The 19576-nt window shown below is 42.5% G+C and overlaps 1 protein-coding gene and 1 long non-coding RNA gene across 3 annotated transcripts in view; both read left to right on the forward strand.

The window, feature by feature from the left end:
- The window catches only part of LOC135896815 (zinc finger protein 787-like), a 91407-nt gene that overhangs the window by 15104 nt on the left and 56727 nt on the right, over positions 1-19576 (forward strand). The gene's annotated exons all lie outside the window — the stretch shown is intronic.
- LOC135896803 (uncharacterized) lies at positions 19098-19335 on the forward strand. The gene is made up of 2 exons (XR_010562811.2): positions 19098-19194; positions 19262-19335. It is a non-coding gene; the product is annotated as an uncharacterized lncRNA (long non-coding RNA).

A 19576-nucleotide genomic window follows, 5' to 3' on the forward strand; every position in this document is an offset into this window, starting at 1 on the left:
CGGGGAATGACGCAGTGCTGGAGTGAAGCTTGAAGATAACGCAAGCTGAGACCAGTTTGAGTGACAAGGATGCTGCATCGGTCAGTCTTATACCCCTTGTGGTGTCCTACTTCAAAGATGACCTCAGCCAACTCGTACACGTACAAGAGGTAAGAGCCGGTGTTAACATGCATGCATTGTATGCAAGTCACATGTGCACAAGGTTTAGTCAGTTCTTGGGGTGTAATGTTGGCAGTAAGTGATTGGTTAGTGGTCATTCTTTGATTTCTGCTGCATAAGTGAAAGATTGATTATTTTTGCTTTTTTTACAGTTGTATGTGGCTGTACCTTGAATGTACAGCACAATGTGCAGCCTGTAGTTATGTTTTACAGTAGTTTCCAAATATATAGCACACGCAACAAATCTCACCCTTTCTTCCACTCCGGCAAACTCGCTGCCAAACAAACAAATTACAGATTTCACCTAAAAACTTACACTAGCTGCAATAAACACAGGAAAATCCCAGAAGACCTTAGAAATAAGGTTAGATATGCCCTCCGCTCTTTACTCTTCAGACTATTATTGAAGTGGAATGCTGTCTTAGAAAATGTGTAGCTCTCTTTAATTTATATTCTCAAACACTGCCGGGAACAACTTATGATAATTACTAATCAGCTTGACAGCGTAAATTAATCTGAACTGGAAAAAAGTGAACTTGAACAATTCGTAGAAACTAGGGAGGAAAACCTGCTAGATAAATACTAACACAAAGGTATTGGAACCACAGATCCACCCAAGAAAACTGCTATGACTTCTACAGCACATAGCTCCATCGATAGTGCTACGAGCGAGCATCCAGAGCACTGCAGCAATGTAGTAGACATATCACAGAGTTGAAATCCCGATGAAGGTAATCTCCTCAAACGTGGTCTAACATTTTGTCTCATGAACAACGCAGTGAATGAGTATGACCTCCACAAGGATATAACAGTTTTCAAGGTGCATGCACATCAAGGGATTCTTTTTCGATAGGCCAGACGTAGGAAAACAGGATAAAGACTCTTAGACCACCTAGCACGTGGACACCGGAAGTCGAACAGTGCCCTTACTTCGATTTGTGCATAAAGCTAATATCAAAGGACATCCTACAGTCAACGCGGCGTTGCCGCTAGAGCAAAAATTTGTCCCCCGCTCAACACCAAATTCTTAAAAAAACTTGTGGAAAGAATGGATATTGTAATAAAACCGGCAGACAAATGCGGCAGTATTGTAATCTGGCCTATAGAAAAGTACGAAAATGAGGCCTTAAAACTGCACAACCATGCCCATTACACAAAACTTGACTCTAACCCGACTTCAGTTTACAGCAACCTTGTGCAAAGTACAATAACGGAGCTCCTGTACCAGGCACTGATCACCCAGTCTGAATATAGCTTTATGATGCTCAAGAACAAAGAAGCAGGCCGCTTTTATCTTCTTCCTAAAATACATCAGGTTGCCGTAGAATAACTGTTCACAGCAGAAATCCCAGTTCGGCCTATAGTGTCTAATAACAACACACCTACCGAGTCACTATCTAAATTCTTAAATCACCAGTTGTCAAACATCCCGCCCACCCTCCCATTTTTCGTTCAAGACGCCTCACTTCCTTTGAATTATCGACGGCATTAACGTCAACCAAATCTTCTCAGACAGTGCTATTCTAGTAACTTTAGATGTTTGTACCCATTACACTAACATACCCATGAGTGAAGGAATTGAAGGTGTATCAAAGTCCCTCACAGTCAGTCCTCAAGCGCACGCTCCTGAAGTTTACCTGTCACTCCTTAGGTTAGTTCTCACACTAAACTATTTCGAATTTGTTTCTGCTCACTACCTGCAAACTTTCGGCTCAAGCATGGGAACACCATTCGCTCCCATGTATGCCAACATATTTTCATGCGGCAGCTTGAAGCAAACCTCATATAAATCATACCCTTTAAAACCCCACACCTATCTGCGTTACATTGACGACATATTTATAACATGGGAACATGGCATAAGCGCGCTAACCGACCTAATTAGCCATTTCAACCACTTTCACCCGAGTATTAACTTTACAGCTCGCCACTCTCCTAGTCAAATCAACTTGCTCGACACGACGGTCTACATAGAAAATGGAAAACTGATAACAACACTACCGGAAGCCTACGGATAGCCAGCAGTATCTGGGCTACACCAGTCATCATCCGTGACACTGCAAGCGAGGAATTTTTGGTGGACAAGCAAAACCAAGAAGAATATTTAGCAAATACAACGATTATATGCACCATCTAAATGACTTAAAGCAACGCTAGCAGAAACTATCCACACATTCCTCTCGACAGGACTTATGACGTCGCACCAAGATTGAACAGGCAGCCGGAATCAGCTACGAAACAGCCTACATCAGAATCTGAGAGCCCACCAGTTTTTATAACAAAATATTCTAATGCACTCCCGAACATAAACAACATCCTACAAAAATAGCACCCAATATTGTCAAGTAATGAGCATCTAAGAAAAGTGTTCCTGGTGATACCAAGAGTGACCTATCGCCGTGACGTTAATTTTAAAGAGATGTTGGTGCATGCAAAAGTCAGTCAACATCATTCCCTCGTAATAAAAGCATGCTCTCGCTTCAGGTGCAAATACTGCAGGCACCTTCAAAGTGACCTTAAAATTAAAAACACCGCAAATGGCTATGTACACGAAGTGAAAACTAGCTCTACTTGCACTAGTTCCGATATTGCATGCTTGAGTGTTCCTTCTGTAAGAAATAATATATCAATAAAACGGGAAAATCAAAGAACGTCAAGTTAAACAGACATCACACGGACACAGCTAAAGAGCTTCCCAAAGGCGTCACCGAACATTTCAACCAACCAGGTCATAACTGATGAACTTAAGCTCTATATCCTACAGTCAAATTTCCATTCTGCATGATACAGAAAATAGAACGAATCATACCTCATCCATAAATTCAAGACATTGCAACCGATTGGTGTAAACGTTTGAAAGGGAGATTTAGAATTTATTCGCTGTGCTAAATTTCAAAGTGTGTGGGCAACAGCGCTTATTTATCACTGGTTTGCCCTGTACCCCCTCACCCCCCCCTTTTCAATATACATGTACGTAGATATTTTGTTTTGGTTGTCAACAGTATTCCAGCCTCCCCTCCCCCTTTACGTATATTTATTCCCCACATTCGTTCATTTATTATTCATTACTTTTTCTTCCAAGAGCTACATTTTCTGCCACTAATTTTATTTTCTCTTTCACCGAAACGATAGTTCACTGACCTCCAGTGAAGCCGATAGTACCCCACCCGCCCTTGTTGTCCAGGCCCCTTCCACGAAAAATGGAACCTGCAATGACACGTCAATTGGCTCACACACGTTGCTTCCTCCACCGACGTTGAGAGCACAACTTTTTCCTGAATTCTACACCCTCGCCGCTAACCCACCTTCAGTAGTTGCCTTGCCAACCCGCCTTACCCTCTCTCCCCTTTAGAAGAAACAAGCCTATATATATACTGTGCCGAAGAAAGCATATGTCGCCTTGAAAAAGACAAGTCCACTTGGTTAAACATTGGCTCCGGCATTCACCTTGTTCTAGTGTTTCTCATCATCTTGAATTTCCATCTCCCGCATTCCCCTTGTTTTCCCAGCACTTTTCAAATGTAATTGAGCTAGATTAATCTAAGTATCTCTGTGCCACACTGCCGCATTATATTTCTCACTCTTTTTACATTATGATGCAGCTGATGCCTGATACTAGAAGCACTGTCATTCAGGCAAATATTTCCACTGTAAAACCAGTGGAACTGTCAGGCTAAAGCTTATACATTATTGATAAGGTTCAATTTTCAACACTTAAGCTGGAAAAACAGTCAATACATGCTTATGCAAGCAGGAAAGGTGGTGTTATTACTTGTTACTTGTGACGTCATTCTTTCAATTGGGTGTAGGCACCTAAGGTTGTACCATGTTCAACCATTATCTTTCTAACCGCAAATGATTGGATATATTTTACTACAGATTCCCAAGCAATATCACAAAGGGCCTTTTCGTGAATGTTAGCCAAACTAAACAAGTCAATCTCACAATTGTAAGGATTTAAGCACACAAGCTGATCAGTTCCCTAAAGCAGTGCAGTTATAATGAGCATGCGGCTCTGTTTTGAACCGATCAGAAGAAATGCTATGATATGTTTGCTTTGTTCCTCAATTGTTTTGCATTTCCAGCACACACAGACAGGCCTAGAGACAAAAGAAAGACCTAATCAGCAAGCTGCTTCTCTCGTATGTACTTCTTGGTTATAAAAATAAGACATGCATTTTTAGATTGTAAAAGAAGCAGACTTCTTGCCGCACTGACAAGGTTTCCTGGTCCAGACACTAAGGATAGATCTACAGCAAATGTGTTTCAGTTGGAACTAACCTACGTTTCACATATACAAAAATGTTTCATTCACTAAAATTTATGTGATTACTTTAAGCTGTGGTTGCACTCTTTCTTGTTTCAGGCATCAACAGAGATGTCTGGCAATTTTCTTGACACCCTGCCCGTTTGCCCAGTCATAGTTGCACTTAATGAGCTTTCTCAGCTCACATTTACCAATGTTTTAGAATACGTCCTATAACCAAAAGTCCGAAATGCACTCTTCATCATGAAGAAAAGCAAGTAACTGCAAAGGCCGTGAGGGAGTTTCTGAATGGCTAGATGGTGTATGTCACCAAATGCTACTTAACAAAATCATCGTAATCTATCTAATGCCTATTGCCACAGCTGTGGCTGCTTTATGGCCCAATGACAGCTGTTGACTTGCTTGGAAGCTGCTTACCAGTCCGACTGTCGATACCAAACTAAAAATAAATGTAATTGCAACAAAGTATAGAAAAATGGCCCCTGGAAAAAAGTTAAACCTGAGACTGTGATTAATTTCTTCTACAGAAAGCTAGATTAGCTTATTGCATTAAGATCAATCAGCATAAATGACTAGGTATGTTTGTGGCTTGCCTGTCACGCTCTTTGGTTTATGTTATGTTCCTAAACGAATAACTTTCCACAAAGCAGGCTTTATGCAGTTGGTAATGTTGAAGCACCTGTTGCTATACTCTTATATTTTTCAGCTGAATATGTTGAAACAAATAGTGAGCTGTCGCTTTTCTCAGGTGCCATTCCATCAGAGTTGAGAGGGTACTTATTTGTGACTAATTATGGCAATGTGCAGCCAGTAGTAAATTGATTTGATGTAGACATTGCTGCAGCAGTTGCTGGTACTTGGAATGGAGGCCCTTGTTAGGATAAGGATCTTCATCTAGAGTTGCCAGCTCTGTTCACCACCAGTGACTTACCAAGAGCCTTTCAGCTCATTCATCAATGCTGAAGCAAGGTGGAGGGCACAGAGGTCTCACACCTAAGTACTCTTGACAAAGCTGAGACTTGAGTGATCACCTTCGTAGTTACAAAAAACAAGCTGCATGATGGACTTTGTTCCTATCATTTAAACGATCTGGAACGTAACACTGCATCTCTGAATGTTGGGGTTGTTTAATGCAACATTTAACATTAACGTTGTTGCAGTTAAGCACGATTACTACAAAGTGACCTGAATAATCAGAAGAGCAGCAGGGTTTGGCTAGTGTTTTATTGTATTCATATATGCACTGTGAATTTTAGTATATGAAAACATTTTGCAATGACTAGCAAAATAAACTGTACATTCTTTATCACGTAAAGGGGTTCAGGACAAACACCAGAACACCCATATGCCCTTCTTGTTTTAACTTCGCATTGTCAATGAGCAAGCCAAGTGAGTCCGCCGGATACGATGAAAATACATGTGTATCATCTAGCGAAACACATCCCCAAAATTATAACCTATAATGCTTCAACTAGCTCAAAAATAAAACATTTTGTGTACCAAAGATTTCTCCAAACTAGTTTTTCAGTGGAAGCCCTAGTAATCTGCATGCAACCACTTATGTTAAATCAAGGAGTGAATGAGACAAGAACTTGTAGTTCCAGGATTTGCCTCACACAATAGAACCTTTATAGATACGCTATAATGTGGTTTTTCGTTTAGTTTCTTGGCCCTGATGTCACCGGTACACTGCTCAAGCACTCAACTGCCACAAACGTTTATCAAAGGAAATGTGAAATGTCTTCAAACTAACAGGATTTTGTTACACGAATAGAAGGCGTCGAAGAGACTTTGGTTGCAGCTTGGGACAGTGAGCAAACGAAATCAATGCAGCACAGGTGTTTCAGGAGATCACGAATAATGTCAGGTTCAGACGTAAGCTGCAGTTGAAGAACACCGTTCACACGGTTGACAAGTGCAGAGTGGACAGACAAGAAGTCCTGTCCAAGGACCACATCATGAGGACACTGCTTAAGAGCGACAAATAAAACAGTATCCTCATGAACACTGTTACTGACGGGAGTGGTGCACATTCTACCATAGGCATACTTTCATCCGTGGCTCGTGCGGTGCGCTGTATAACAGGCATGAGCGCTTTTCTCAACTGACTATTACGGTTATCGTTCTAGGCTGGTAGCTGAGTGGCAGTGTTGATGAGGGCAGATAAGTGGGAACTTGGAGAAGATTTTAAATGTTCTGAGCCCTTTTAGCTAAACAGTTGTATTCATTTTTTTTATTTGCACTCCCCCACTTCCAGATTGACTAATTTCTGATCAGCCTGTAATATGATACAGCCAGATTTTACTGAAATACCCTGGTTCAGGTCAACTCCTTTCTTTATATTTTTTATTTATTTAACAATACTGTAGGCCTTTGCACAGGCCCAAACAAAAAGTGGATTGTAAAAATACACATGAGCATGGGAAAAACAGGAAAAAAAGAAAAATATAGAAAGCAAGAAAAACACTGCCATACAACAGCACTGGTATTCAACACAAGACACTTTCTTTGTTTCTCATGAATCAAGGAATAACAAAAGTGCTCAAAACAATTGCAATATTAGTCGTATACATTCTTGTAGTTATCGTAGGTCTATAGAACACCACTATTCAGCACATTGCTATATTTACATTTGAAATCATAAGGCAGTATGCAATCACACGTGCACTTGTGCCCAATCACTCAACCAACGCATTACCTTCGAACTACGCACTCAAATACTTTCATGAACAACCAAATATAGCTCCAATTTTCCGACAAAGCCATCCACAGAATCTGATTCTAAGATTTCCTTTGGCAACGAATTCCAGATTTTGATTCCCCGCAGGGGCGTCTGCGTCAGCAGGCGTTTGGTGTGTTGCGACACCACGTACCCGAGCACACGAGGGTTGGGCCCTCCCGCGTTTAACCGTGCGTGGCTTAGCCGTGTCCGGGGAAAAGGGGATCCTGGGGGTTGAGCCGATGGCGGTTGTTTGGACCTTTACGGCCCCTCGGCGGAGGCAACACACCCCTTTGGCCTCGGCTTCATGTAGACGGCACCCCCGGACTGACCCACCCGGGGCAAATCGGTAGTTGCCTTTTCCTGTCTCTCTCTCCCTCCAACCTTCGTCTTTTTCTCACTTTCCCATCTTTCCTGTCTTCTCCTAGCTTCCCTTACTTCCAAGTTTCCAGGCAGCAAGGGTTAACCTTGTGTGAATAGCCAACCTAGGTTATTTCATATTTGGTTATAGTGATGACGTACAGCTGGGGTTTACAGGACCTGTTCATAGTCCCTGTAGCGTCCCCTCGTAGGGCTCCATGGTGGGTGGCTGGCGTTATTGCCGAAAACTACATTTTTCTATGGCAAGTTCTTTTCCTCCAATTCCTGATCGCCCTCAAAAAAGAGGGCGCACCGAAGATGTATTCCAGTTCTTTGGTCGTCAAAGACCGAACTACCCACGGTACAATGTCATCCACTCTGAAAAATCGGATAAACAAGTATGAAATATCTCCCCTTTTCTAGTTTCCAAGTCCTTAACTGATGTCCTTGGTCCAGGCTACAAGGTACCGAGGCTGGCAAGTGGTGATCTCCTGTTAAAACTGCATGATCAGAAACAATACGAAAAGTTGCCCAGTCTAGTGTCATTTGGGGATGTTCCATTGACAGTAACTCTTCACCGCACTCTGAACACCACCCGCAGCGTTTTTTCTGATGACGATTTGCTCCAGCTGACAGAGGCTGAGCTCTTGGAGGGCTTCAGTGAGCAGAACATTGTCAATGTCAGAAGAATTATGACAAGGGATGGCAAAGAAATTCAAACGAAGTACCTAACACTCCCATTCGGTTCAAGTATTCTGCCCGAGTCTGTAGAGGCCGGGTACATCAAGCTCCGTGTCATACCAAATGTGCCGAATCCCCTAAGGTGTTTCAAATGCCAGCGTTTCGGCCACAGCTTGCAGAGCTGCCGAGGCCGCCAAACATGTTCGAAATGTAGTGCCCTTGAACACGCCACTGAAGCATGTAATAACTCTCTCCACTGTGTAAACTGTGACGGGGATCACGCCGCGTACTCGCGGTCGTGCCCCTCATGGAAGAAGGAAAAAGAAATTGTAACTATAAAAGTAAAAGAGAATATATCGTTCAAAAAGGCACGAAGGCGGGTTGCATACCTGCCAAAGAAAAGCTTTGCCGAAGTGGCGCGTCAGGGGGCAGCGTCACAACGGCCTCGGGCGACTGTCCGACCCACAAATAGTGAGTCGGCAGTCACGCCATCTGCCCCCACAGTGGTCGCAGCTATCGCTGCTCTACTAACCGAGCAAAAGGGACTACCAACCCCGAAAATGGGCGCAGGCGAGACTGCCCCAACCTCCCCCGCCCCTTGCAGCGCTGGCAACAGCCGGCGCAGCCAAATCCCTCAGAAAGCCCCATCGACCTCCGGGCTGGTGGGCGCAGGGGTCTTGCCCTCCAAGGCGGGACTCTCTCGGGAAACATCTCGCTCGCAAGAGCACGTGTCCGGCGCCTCACAAGAGGCAATGGACACTACGCCTATTCTCAAGGTGCACCAAGTGCCTAAGGAGCGGCGAGGCTCCCTCAAACGCTCCAGAAAGGGCAGAACCCCCGTTACAGGGCCTCGAAAGAGCTCTGTAACCTAAGGCATAACCTCCGTTTCCGTAAACACAGCACCAATTTTTCTTTAAATATGGATACACAAATCATTCAATGGAATGTCAGAGGTCTTCTTAGGAATCTCGATGATGTGCAAGAACTTATCCATAAACACAATCCAAAGGTGCTGTGTTTACAGAAAACACACTTAAAATCAAAATACACAAACTTTCTTCGACAGTATGTTACTTTTCGCAAAGATCGCGATGATGCTGTCGCATCATCAGGCGGTGTTGCAATTGTAATTCAAAAAAGCATAGCCTGTCAACGTTTACAACTACGAACGGCTCTTGAGGCAGTGGCGGTTCGAGTTCTTCTGCTAAACAAACTTGTCACTATTTGCTCGCGTTATATACCCCCACACTACAAACTAAGCAAACATGAATTTCAGTGCTTTATAGATGAATTGCCAGAACATATGTTGTTCTTGGCGATTTCAATGCACATAACTTCCTGTGGGGCGACCCTCGTATAGATGCGTGAGGACGTCTTGTTAAACAGTTCCTTTTTTCTTCTGGTGCGTGCCTGTTGAGTAACAAGGAACACACATATTACTCTCTAGCAAACAGAACCTTTTCTTCAATAGATCTTAGCATAGTCTCCCCGTCTGTACTGCCTGAACTTGAATGGGAAGTTACCGACAACCCTTACGGCAGTGACCACTTCCCTATACTGCTAAGGTCACCTAAAGAAAACGAATATCCTCCACAAGCTCCTAGGTGAAAGATTGAGACAGCTGATTGGGAGAAATTTTGAACTCTCACTAGCATCTCATGGGCTGACATGTCTTCTTTAGAAATTGATGCTGCAGTGGAGTATCTTACAAAATTCATAATAGATGCTGCATCAAAATGCATATCCGAAGTGAGTGGTTTAGCATGGAAACGGCGCGTCCCATAGTGGAACGACGAATGTAGGACCGCCCGTAAGAAACAAAACAAAGCGTGGGGGTTGCTACGCGCCCCTCCCACTGCGGAGAATCTTATTAACTTTAAAAAAGCAAAATCCGAAGGCAGGAGAATGCGCCGACAGGCCAGAAGGGATAGTTGGCTGAAGTTTTTATCGAGTATTAACTCGTTTAGAGACGAGGCCAAAGCCTGGAACAGTGTTAATAGGATTAGAGGGCGCCAAACATATTTACTCCCTCTGGTAAACACACAAGGCGATACCCTGCAAGATCAGGCAGACTCACTTGGGGAACACTTTGAGAGCGTGTCGAGCTCAACCCATTATTCTCAGTCCTTTCTCAAACATAAACAAATAGAAGAACGTAAGCCAATAATTAGAAAATCAAGACACAATGAACCCTATAACCGGCCTTTCAGTATTGCCAAGTTGAGAGCTGCCTTGAACACATGCAAACGCACTGCACCGGGACCTGACAGAGTCATGTATGATATGATCAGAAACTTACATACTGATACACAAGTTACACTACTCACACTTTACAACAGTATTTTAGCTGCGGGATACCTCCCATCTGCATGGAAAGAGGCGATTGTGGTTCCTGTCCTGAAGCAGAGAAAAGACCCCTTCTTGGCAGCAAGTTATCATCCGATAGCTCTTACGAATTGTCTGTGTAAGCTCTTTGAAAAAATGATTAAACACAAACTCATACACTTCCTTGAATTCAACAATATACTTGATCCCTATCGGTGTGGCTTCAGACAAGGGCGGTCAACAACAGATCATCTTGTGCGCATTGAAGGATATATTCGTGATGCCTTTGTACACAAACAGTATTTCCTCTCCATATTCCTCGATATGGAGAAGGCATGTGATACAACATGGCGCTACGGGATCTTGCGAGATTTGTCGGGAATGGGCATCCGTGGAAATATGTTGAAAATAATTGAAAGCTATTTGTGCAATCGTACCTTCCGTGTAAAAGTCGGCAATGCACTGTCACGTCCCTTTACCCAGGAAACTGGTGTACCCCAGGGAGGCGTGCTCAGCTGCACTCTCTTTATCGTTAAGATGAACACACTACGTGCTTCACTACCACCTGCCATTTTTTATTCCGTATACGTAGACGATATACAAATAGGCTTCAAATCCTGCAACCTCACAGTACGCGAAAGACAGGTACAGCAGGGCTTAAACAAAGTTTCCAAATGGGCAGACCAAAACGGATTTAAGGTCAACCCCCACAAAAGTTCTTGTGTTCTCTTCACAAGAAAGAGAGGCCTGGTCCCAGATCCTTGTGTAGAACTGGGGGGACAACAAATTCCTGTCAACAAAGAACACAAATTTCTAGGTGTTATTCTTCACTCCAGGCTCACTTTCATTCCTCACATAAAACATCTTAAAGAAATATGCCTTAGAACAATGAACTTACTTAAAATCCTATCCCACACAACGTGGGGTAGCGACAGACAGTGTTTATTGAATATTTACAAGAGCCTAGTTCGATCACGGTTAGATTATGGTGCCGTAGTATATCACTCTGCCGCACCGAGCGCACTTAAGATGTTAGACCCCGTTCACCATCTGGGTATCCGTCTGGCCACTGGCGCATTTAGAACAAGCCCTGTTGAAAGTCTATATGTAGAGTCAGATGAGTGGCCACTCCATCTTCAGAGAACAAACATCAGCTTAACGTATTTTCTAAAGGTTCCCTCTAATAAGGAACATCCGTGTTTCGCAACTGCTAACGACTTGACGTGTGAAACACTTTTTCATAACAGACCCTCTATGAGACTTCCTTTCTCACTGCGTGGAAGAGAACTTAGCACGGAAATGGATGTCCCAGTTCTCGAACAACGCCTAATGCCTCCAGCTAAGCTAGTACCGCCCTCTGAGTGGCAACTGATAGAGTGTAACTCATCCTTTGTAGAGGTCACTAAACATGCGCCAGAGACATAAATCAAAATGCACTTCTTGTAGCTCCAGTACAAGTACTCGTGCACAGAGTTTTACTCAGGCACTTTTAAGTCGCATGCCGGGGTGTCCTACGCAGCCATTGGTCCATCCTTCTCGGAATCCGGTGTACTGCACCTTGAAACAAGCATATTTACGGCTGAGGCCCATGCACTATTGTCGGCTCTGAAACATATCAGAAAATCAAATATTCAAAAAACAATTTTATTTACAGACTCCTCAAGCATCGTAAAAGCCTTGAAGTCACACTGTAAACACAGAAACCCCGTAATTAATGAGCTCTATTCCATTCTCTGTAGAGCGTATATGTCTAACCAGCATGTCATTATATGCTGGGTGCCTGGACATAGGGGCATCGAGGGTAACGTTCTAGCGGACCAGATGGCCACATCAATTTGAATGCTTGCAGTTAATTCTACTGCTTCGGTCTCTGTCACAGACCTGAAGCTTTTCTTAAGAAGAAAACTGCGAAACTACTGGCAACGCTTGTGGGACCTGGAAACAAATAATAAACTGCATGTAATAAAGCCACAATTAGGTTTCTGGCCTCCTGTAACAAAATCCCGCCGGACAGATGTCCTATTCTTCCGTCTAAGAATAGGACACACTTTTGGCACACATAACTTTTTACTCACGGGAAACGAGCCTCCAACCTGTGTAGATGCGGGGAGAGGCTGACCGTCCTCCACGTCCTACTGGAGTGTCGGGAAGCCGAATCTGAAAGAAAGAAACATTTTCTCTTAGCATACCGGCAGCACATCCCCCTTCATCCTGTTATGTTACTTGGTCCAGAACCACTCTTTGACACCAACGCCGTCCTAGGTTTTTTAAAAGATGTTGTATTGCATGTTATTAGCCCCACACGTTCGTAGCGCTTCCTCTCTTCAGAGGATGCCGCTGTGATAATTATATTGAATAGCACATGCCTCTAGGCCCTTGTGGTTCAAGGGCTCTGGCGAGGCAGTAGCGCTGCAAGCAATTTAACATCTCGCATATTTTAAACAATGCATCATTCTTCTACGATGGATTTTAATGTTCATAGTATTCGTCATTAGTCATCGCCATAATTTTATAGCACGTAGATTTTACGCACTTTACAGCGACTATTTTTAGGCCACTTTACAGCCAAGTCACATCTTCCATAATACATCGTTTACACTACCACTTCTCATGGCGCTCTTTGGCCAAACCTCGCCCTTGCGCCGTAAAACACCACACATCATCATCCAGATTTCGATTGCCCATGGGAAATATGAATATCTAAACGTGTCGCACTGTGTCGGATACTGCCTGATGTGTTTATTATGACAAGTTCTGTTGGAGTGTCGGTGTGGTGGCTGCACGTAATCTCGCTTATCTATATTAATGTTGTCATTACATAGCATAAAAAGAAATTTCAAGACACCCACACGACGCCAACAAACAAGGGTAGGCAGTGCTGCCTGGCTTCTAAGAGCACTTACGCTTTCGTGTCGAGAATACTTATGGTATATAAATCGTAACGCTTTATTTTGAATACTTTCTAATTTCTGTGAGAGACCTTTCTGGTGCGGGTTCCACACTACGCTACCATACTCAAGAATTGGCCTTACTAAAGTTTTATATGCTGTTAGTTTCACATAGGATGGTGCTGCAGTTAATTTTCTTCGCAAGAAACCAAGTGTTCGGAAGGCCTTCGTATATGTATTATCGATATGGGTATTTCATTTTAATGCGCTTGTAAAGGTTATGCCTAAATATTTTACTGTGTCAGTTTGTATTAAATCGTTGCCCATTAATGTATAATTGAACCTAAAGATCCACTTTCTGTGAGTTATGGTCATATACTGTGTTTTCTTGAGATTAATTTCCATTCCCCAAATGTCACACCAGCGGGCTATATTGCTTAGTGTAGTATTTAGTCTAAGCTGGTCCTCGATTCCTTGCACGCTTGTATAAATTACCAAGTCATCGGCAAAGAGCGGCAATTTTACTCCATTTTCTGCACAATCAGCGATGTCGTTAACGTGGATGAGAAATAATAATGGCCCCAATACGGACCCCTGTGGTACCCATGAATAAACTTCGAGTTGGTCCGAGTCATAATTATTTATGGTAACATATTGAGTTCGGTTTGACAGATAGGCTGCTATCCATTCTACTACATTGTGTTCAATTCCAATAGACTATTTTCTCGATTAGTTTACAGTGCACGACGCGATCATAAGCCTTCGAAAAATCTATAAAAATAGCATCAGCTTGGAATTCGGATTTAATTATTGATGTGAAGTCATGTGTTATTTCTAATAATTGTCTTATAGTTGACAAGCCTTTTCTAAAACTGTGTTGCTTAGGATATAATATGTTATTTTCTTCTAAGTATGTCATGACGGCTTTACTTACTATGTGTTCCAATAATTTACAGCAGCAACTGGTTAGTGATATTGGTCTATATGTTTCCACGTGTAATTTATTGCCTTTTTTATGAATGGGGATTACTTTGGCACACAGCCACTCCTTGGGAAGAGAGGCTGTACTCAGCGATTCAGAAAATATATTCTGCAAAAAGGGAGACAGCTCCTGCGCGTATCGTTTCAAAAATATATTTGATATATTATCGGGCCCCAGCGCCTTCTTGGTATCTATTTCAAAAAGCAAGTTTAATATGCCCAACTCTGTTATCACAACTCCGCCCATCCGGGTGTCAGCGGCTGTCACGGGCGCACTCGAGATTGGCCAGCGTGTGAAAACGGATTGGAAATAGGTGTTAAATGTATTTGCTACAACGCGCATGTCTTCTACGACCAAACCTGCCACTTCTATTTTACTGCTCATGCCTTCTGGCTTCGACAAGTAGTGCCAAAACTTTTGCGGTTGATTCCTTATGAAATTTGGTAATTTGTTTGAAAAGACATCGTCTTTTGCAGCTTTTATTTCTAATTTCATTTGCATGCGAGCTCTATTATCACCGCAGAATTTATCTTTTTTCTTTGATGTCTCTTTAGTTTTCGTTTTAGGTGAATTATGCTCCGCGTGATTCACGGTGTTTTCCGCTCAGTTCTTTTGAATTTTGTAGGTATGAAATTATTTTCGCAATGCATTATAGCCCCTTTTAGTTTTATCGAAAGGCCATTAACGCCTCCGCAGGATTCAGCTGAGAAACCATCTAAGGTTTCCTCTAAGTAGTCAGTAACACTCTCATCATTAGCTCGGCTATAGTCCTTGAAAGCTATTCGAGATGGTTTGGTCTTGCACCCAGCGCTCATATGCAGAGTAAAAAATGTTAGAACCCGCATCTTATGATCTGAAATCCCTTCTTCAACGCGTATATGTAGTGTTATCGATTGCGATACCAAAGCAAGATCAAGTACTGAACAGGCATTTCCTTGGACACGCATAGGTTCTTTAACAATCTGTGATAAACAAAAACTAAACATTATGTCAAACAGGCGCTCGCAGTTCTTTGCATCTCTGTTGCCGATAGTTAACTTATTCCAATCTATCCCAGCTAGATTAAAATCCCCAGTTAATAACAGCTTTGTACGGTTATTAATTTTGCTGAGTAGGTAATCATGCACTTTCAAAAGGTATTCCTCGGGCGCTCCAGGGTGTCTGTAAGTAGCACCTATTAACAATGACGTATTATCAAACTGAATTGTGCACCAAGCACTTTCATGTTCAGCTAATCCAGGCTCTTCTTGAAATGTTAAACTGCTTTTTATCATAATAGCTACGCCGCCTCCGCGGCCATCACGATCTGTGCGTATCAATGAATATGAGGCAGGCGCAATTTCAGTATCATGTATATGGGCATGTAGCCATGTTTGGGTAATTATTACAATATCTGGACTATACAGTATGATTATCTCTTCTAATTTATCAATTTTATTAATGACACTTCGAGCATTCAGGGACAATATCGAAAGCAGCGCAGAAATCCGTTGTGTCTTGTTACCTTGTCATTTCTTTCTGCGTTCTTTCGTGCTACCCTGTGCCGATGACGAGGTGTGGGAATCACTGAGGGTATGTGTAATGTATCTTGTTATTTCTACTCTGGTGCGTTTATCGGTATCCCACGTGTAAATATGTCCATTTAGTCTTAGTTTGTCAAATGATAGTGAGGCTTTTGTACCGTTTGCCCGTTCAACTGCCGTTGAACGCCACAAGTTAGATCGGATGTCTCTTATTCTTTTTGAGAAATCTTCTGATACTGATATCTGTGTGCCCTTGAGTTTTTTACAGCAAGAAATAATTTTGGTTTTTTCCCTGCAATCGAAAAGTCGAAGAATGATTGGGCGTAGGCGCTGACCGTAACGATTGCCAATCCTATGAATTTTTTCAATAGATTTAACTTCAAGGCCGAGTATATCCTTGAATATACCTTCTTTTATTTTGTTTTCTAGTGTTCTCGCCTCCTCATCTGAGTCCTCAGTAACGCCATAAATTACTATGTTATTTCGGCGGCTTCTATTCTCCATATCATCCAATTTAATAACGAGTTCATGCATTTGTTTGTTCATGCTTTTGCAACAACTTTCACATTCTGATATTGTTTGTTCGCATTGTCTCAATCGAGATAGCTCATCCTCAATGGCCGTCATTCTTGTTTGTATGCCGGCTACTGTTTTTTCCACTTGCTTCAAGTTAGAGCCCAAATCCTTCTATGTCTTATTTGTTTTACTTTGTTCTTTTAGTATCTTCTTCAGTAAGTCAGTGTTCGTGCCTTCATCACCTTCTGAGTCAGAGTGTGGTCCTGGATTAAGTTCTACATCTCCTGACATTAGCAGTAACAGTCTTATAACATCACAACATTCACACACCAAACCAGCAAGAAATCGTGGACTCGGTAGCACCGTCAGGGTTATATCATCATCTCGAACAGAACGAAATACTTGTCACCAACCTGAGCAACAAGAAAGACGTGCATGAACATGTGTCCCGAGAGAGTGCCACCAAGTCCACTGAAGGGCTCGGCATGAAGATCTGCTTTTATATCCTGGGGTGGAAGTGGGTCTGCTGACGTCACTGGCTTCGGTAGTTGATAGGCGCATTCTTGAGCTGCGTCTGTGGTCAGTAAGTCCCGAAAATTTCCTTGGAATGGCCGCAAGGTGACAGCCATTGTTGACTGATTACTTCCCGGCGAGGCATGCGTGGTTGATCCGAGGGTAATACCGACTTGCCACCACGCAACCTGTGCAATAAGAAAGACGTGCATGAACATGTGTCCCGAGACGGTGCCACCAAGTCCACTTCTGATTAACCACTGGAGAATAAATGAATAATACTGCTCAGCATGTATTAACAAAGATATATGTTTCTCACTGTGTTTTTTTCCAGGCCAGTCCATCTTTCAATGCACCTGCCATCTGTTTGTGGATAGGGAGCTCATAATACCAAACATCGGCTTGAAGCTGGCTATTGAGCACCTGTTTACTGTCCACCACTGCTTGAACATCAAATATGATGCATGTGTAGGGGCAACTCTTGAATTTCTTCAGAGGTAAGTACCTCTTGCTTCTTGAGACATTTGGAGAAAAAAAATGTTCTAATAACAAAGCAGCTCTTTTCAAGACTCCACACAACCTTAGTCTAGAAAAGCACTAAAGACATTAGCATTCAACAAGGCGAAACACTTCTATGAGTGGTATAAACTGATATACATAAATCAAAGCTGAGCCTATTGAAAAAATGAAATGTGCATCTGCTTTGGATTGTATGGTAGTCATAATTAGCAGAGTTCAGTGCAATTAGTGAAAATTGAATTTTAAGCGCTCCAAATATTTGTAATCGGGTTTAAAACTGGCTATTGGTGTTGGTAATTTGTTTATTACGAGTATTTCTACTACTGTAGCATGTCCTTACAGGCTTACTTTCACGACTTAGAAATAAGACACGAAATTTTCGTTTTTTTGTAGAGTTCTTCCTCTCTTAACTGCAATATCGCCTGTACATTGCAAATGCGCCATTGCACATCCCGCATAAAACCATGTATCTGCCGCCTGCACATACTTCTTTGTACCCGAAATCCTTCGTTCAGACGGCCGCCGATCAAACTGCACCATTTCAAGGCCACTATAGAATAAATTTTTCTTTATCGAACAGAAGCCCGCCCGTCATGTAATACTCTGACAGAGTTGTTTGAGGAATTAACAAATTATTTGAACACAGCAGACAGTAGGTATTCCACAGAGCTAACATGGAACACAGCTATGTATCGCGATAGATAGACTTTATTAGCCTGTTTAATCGCCTTGCTTTTTATAACATGTGCTATTAGCACTAAAAAGAAGGGTGAATATAGGTGACCTACTTGCTGTAAAATGTCTGCTACAGTTGGCAGTTCTCAACTTTTTTTTCTGTAAAAGTTCCTTCTAGCCGAGACTGGCCAAGGTAACACTGCATGGTATTACCTTGTCTGTTATGCCCTGCCATATACACAGCTTAACCACAAAAAGCAGGTAATGATGGTCTGAGGGAAGCATGTGAGGCTAGGCAGTGTACTTTGCAAGTTGTATCTGCAAGTTACAGTGACATGTGACGTGTATTGGTGTGCTTCATCTCCCTTGCACTTGTACAGATAACATTGCCTGTCAACACTATTACTCAAGAAAATGAACACAAGGCAGATTTATTGGACTAGTGTCCTTGGGTTTTATTTCCATTATACTGATTTTAACTTCTCCATCAGGAAGACATGCCATCTTTCATTTCTGCATTGTGTTACATTGAAAGTATCGCTTTTTCTTTGCTGAGATTTGGCAGTTTTAAGCTAAAAGTTATCATATTATCACTTCTTGTATATATAAGAACAAAGGTTTCAGTTGGTCCATCACTGATTATGCCTGTTAAGGATGCAGGAACAGATATACATATACAAGCTGTTCATTACATGGATACTGTCATGGCTGCACATATTTCCATTGCAGCATGGGATAGCCTAGCATGAGTGCCCAAATTTGGATAGATGATTGTCTGTAGCTGCGGATATCTGTGTGTATCTACTGGTAGGGGCTGAAATTACGTGCCAAGCTTAGTAGAGGATGTAGCACCAACCTGGAAATTTAATTTAGTTACCACAATGGTTTTTTGCATAGCTGTTTTAATTGCATTTGTCACCTGCCTATCTCTTATTCACTCCGGATACCTCGTCGGCACATCAGAATAGGAGGGCACACGCCAGGAAATCAAAAGGTGCAAAGGTGCCCGTTCGAAAGCTCTGGCGGCGTGCGCAGAGATTGCGTCATTCAAGAAGAAATGGAGCTCTGTGAGTCTGTTATTATTGCTTGGTTGACTTCAGGTACTGACTTGCATTTCCTGCTGTTCGTTTCCAGCTCCTCTGATGGCCGAAGACAGGCTCATGTTCTGGCTGACGTGCATGTTTTTTGAATACACAATTGAAAATTGACCTTCTTGTGTCTGTCTTTTTTCCAAAAACTATCCTGAGTATTCATGTAACCTTTATGGAGTATCAATTATTACTCAATTTGAACCATCCGCGCCAAAACCGACTAGTTCACATAATGTCCACGTGACCTCGCTCTATGCCGCTCTCTGAATTAGCCAGTGATGACGTTTCTAAGGGTGCAGCGGTGGCGTAGAGGTAGAACACCCGCCTCGCGTGCAAGAGGTCCGTGGTTCGAATCCCG

This window comes from Dermacentor albipictus, unplaced genomic scaffold (assembly GCF_038994185.2).
Source record: "Dermacentor albipictus isolate Rhodes 1998 colony unplaced genomic scaffold, USDA_Dalb.pri_finalv2 scaffold_11, whole genome shotgun sequence".
Lineage (NCBI taxonomy): Eukaryota > Metazoa > Arthropoda > Arachnida > Ixodida > Ixodidae > Dermacentor > Dermacentor albipictus.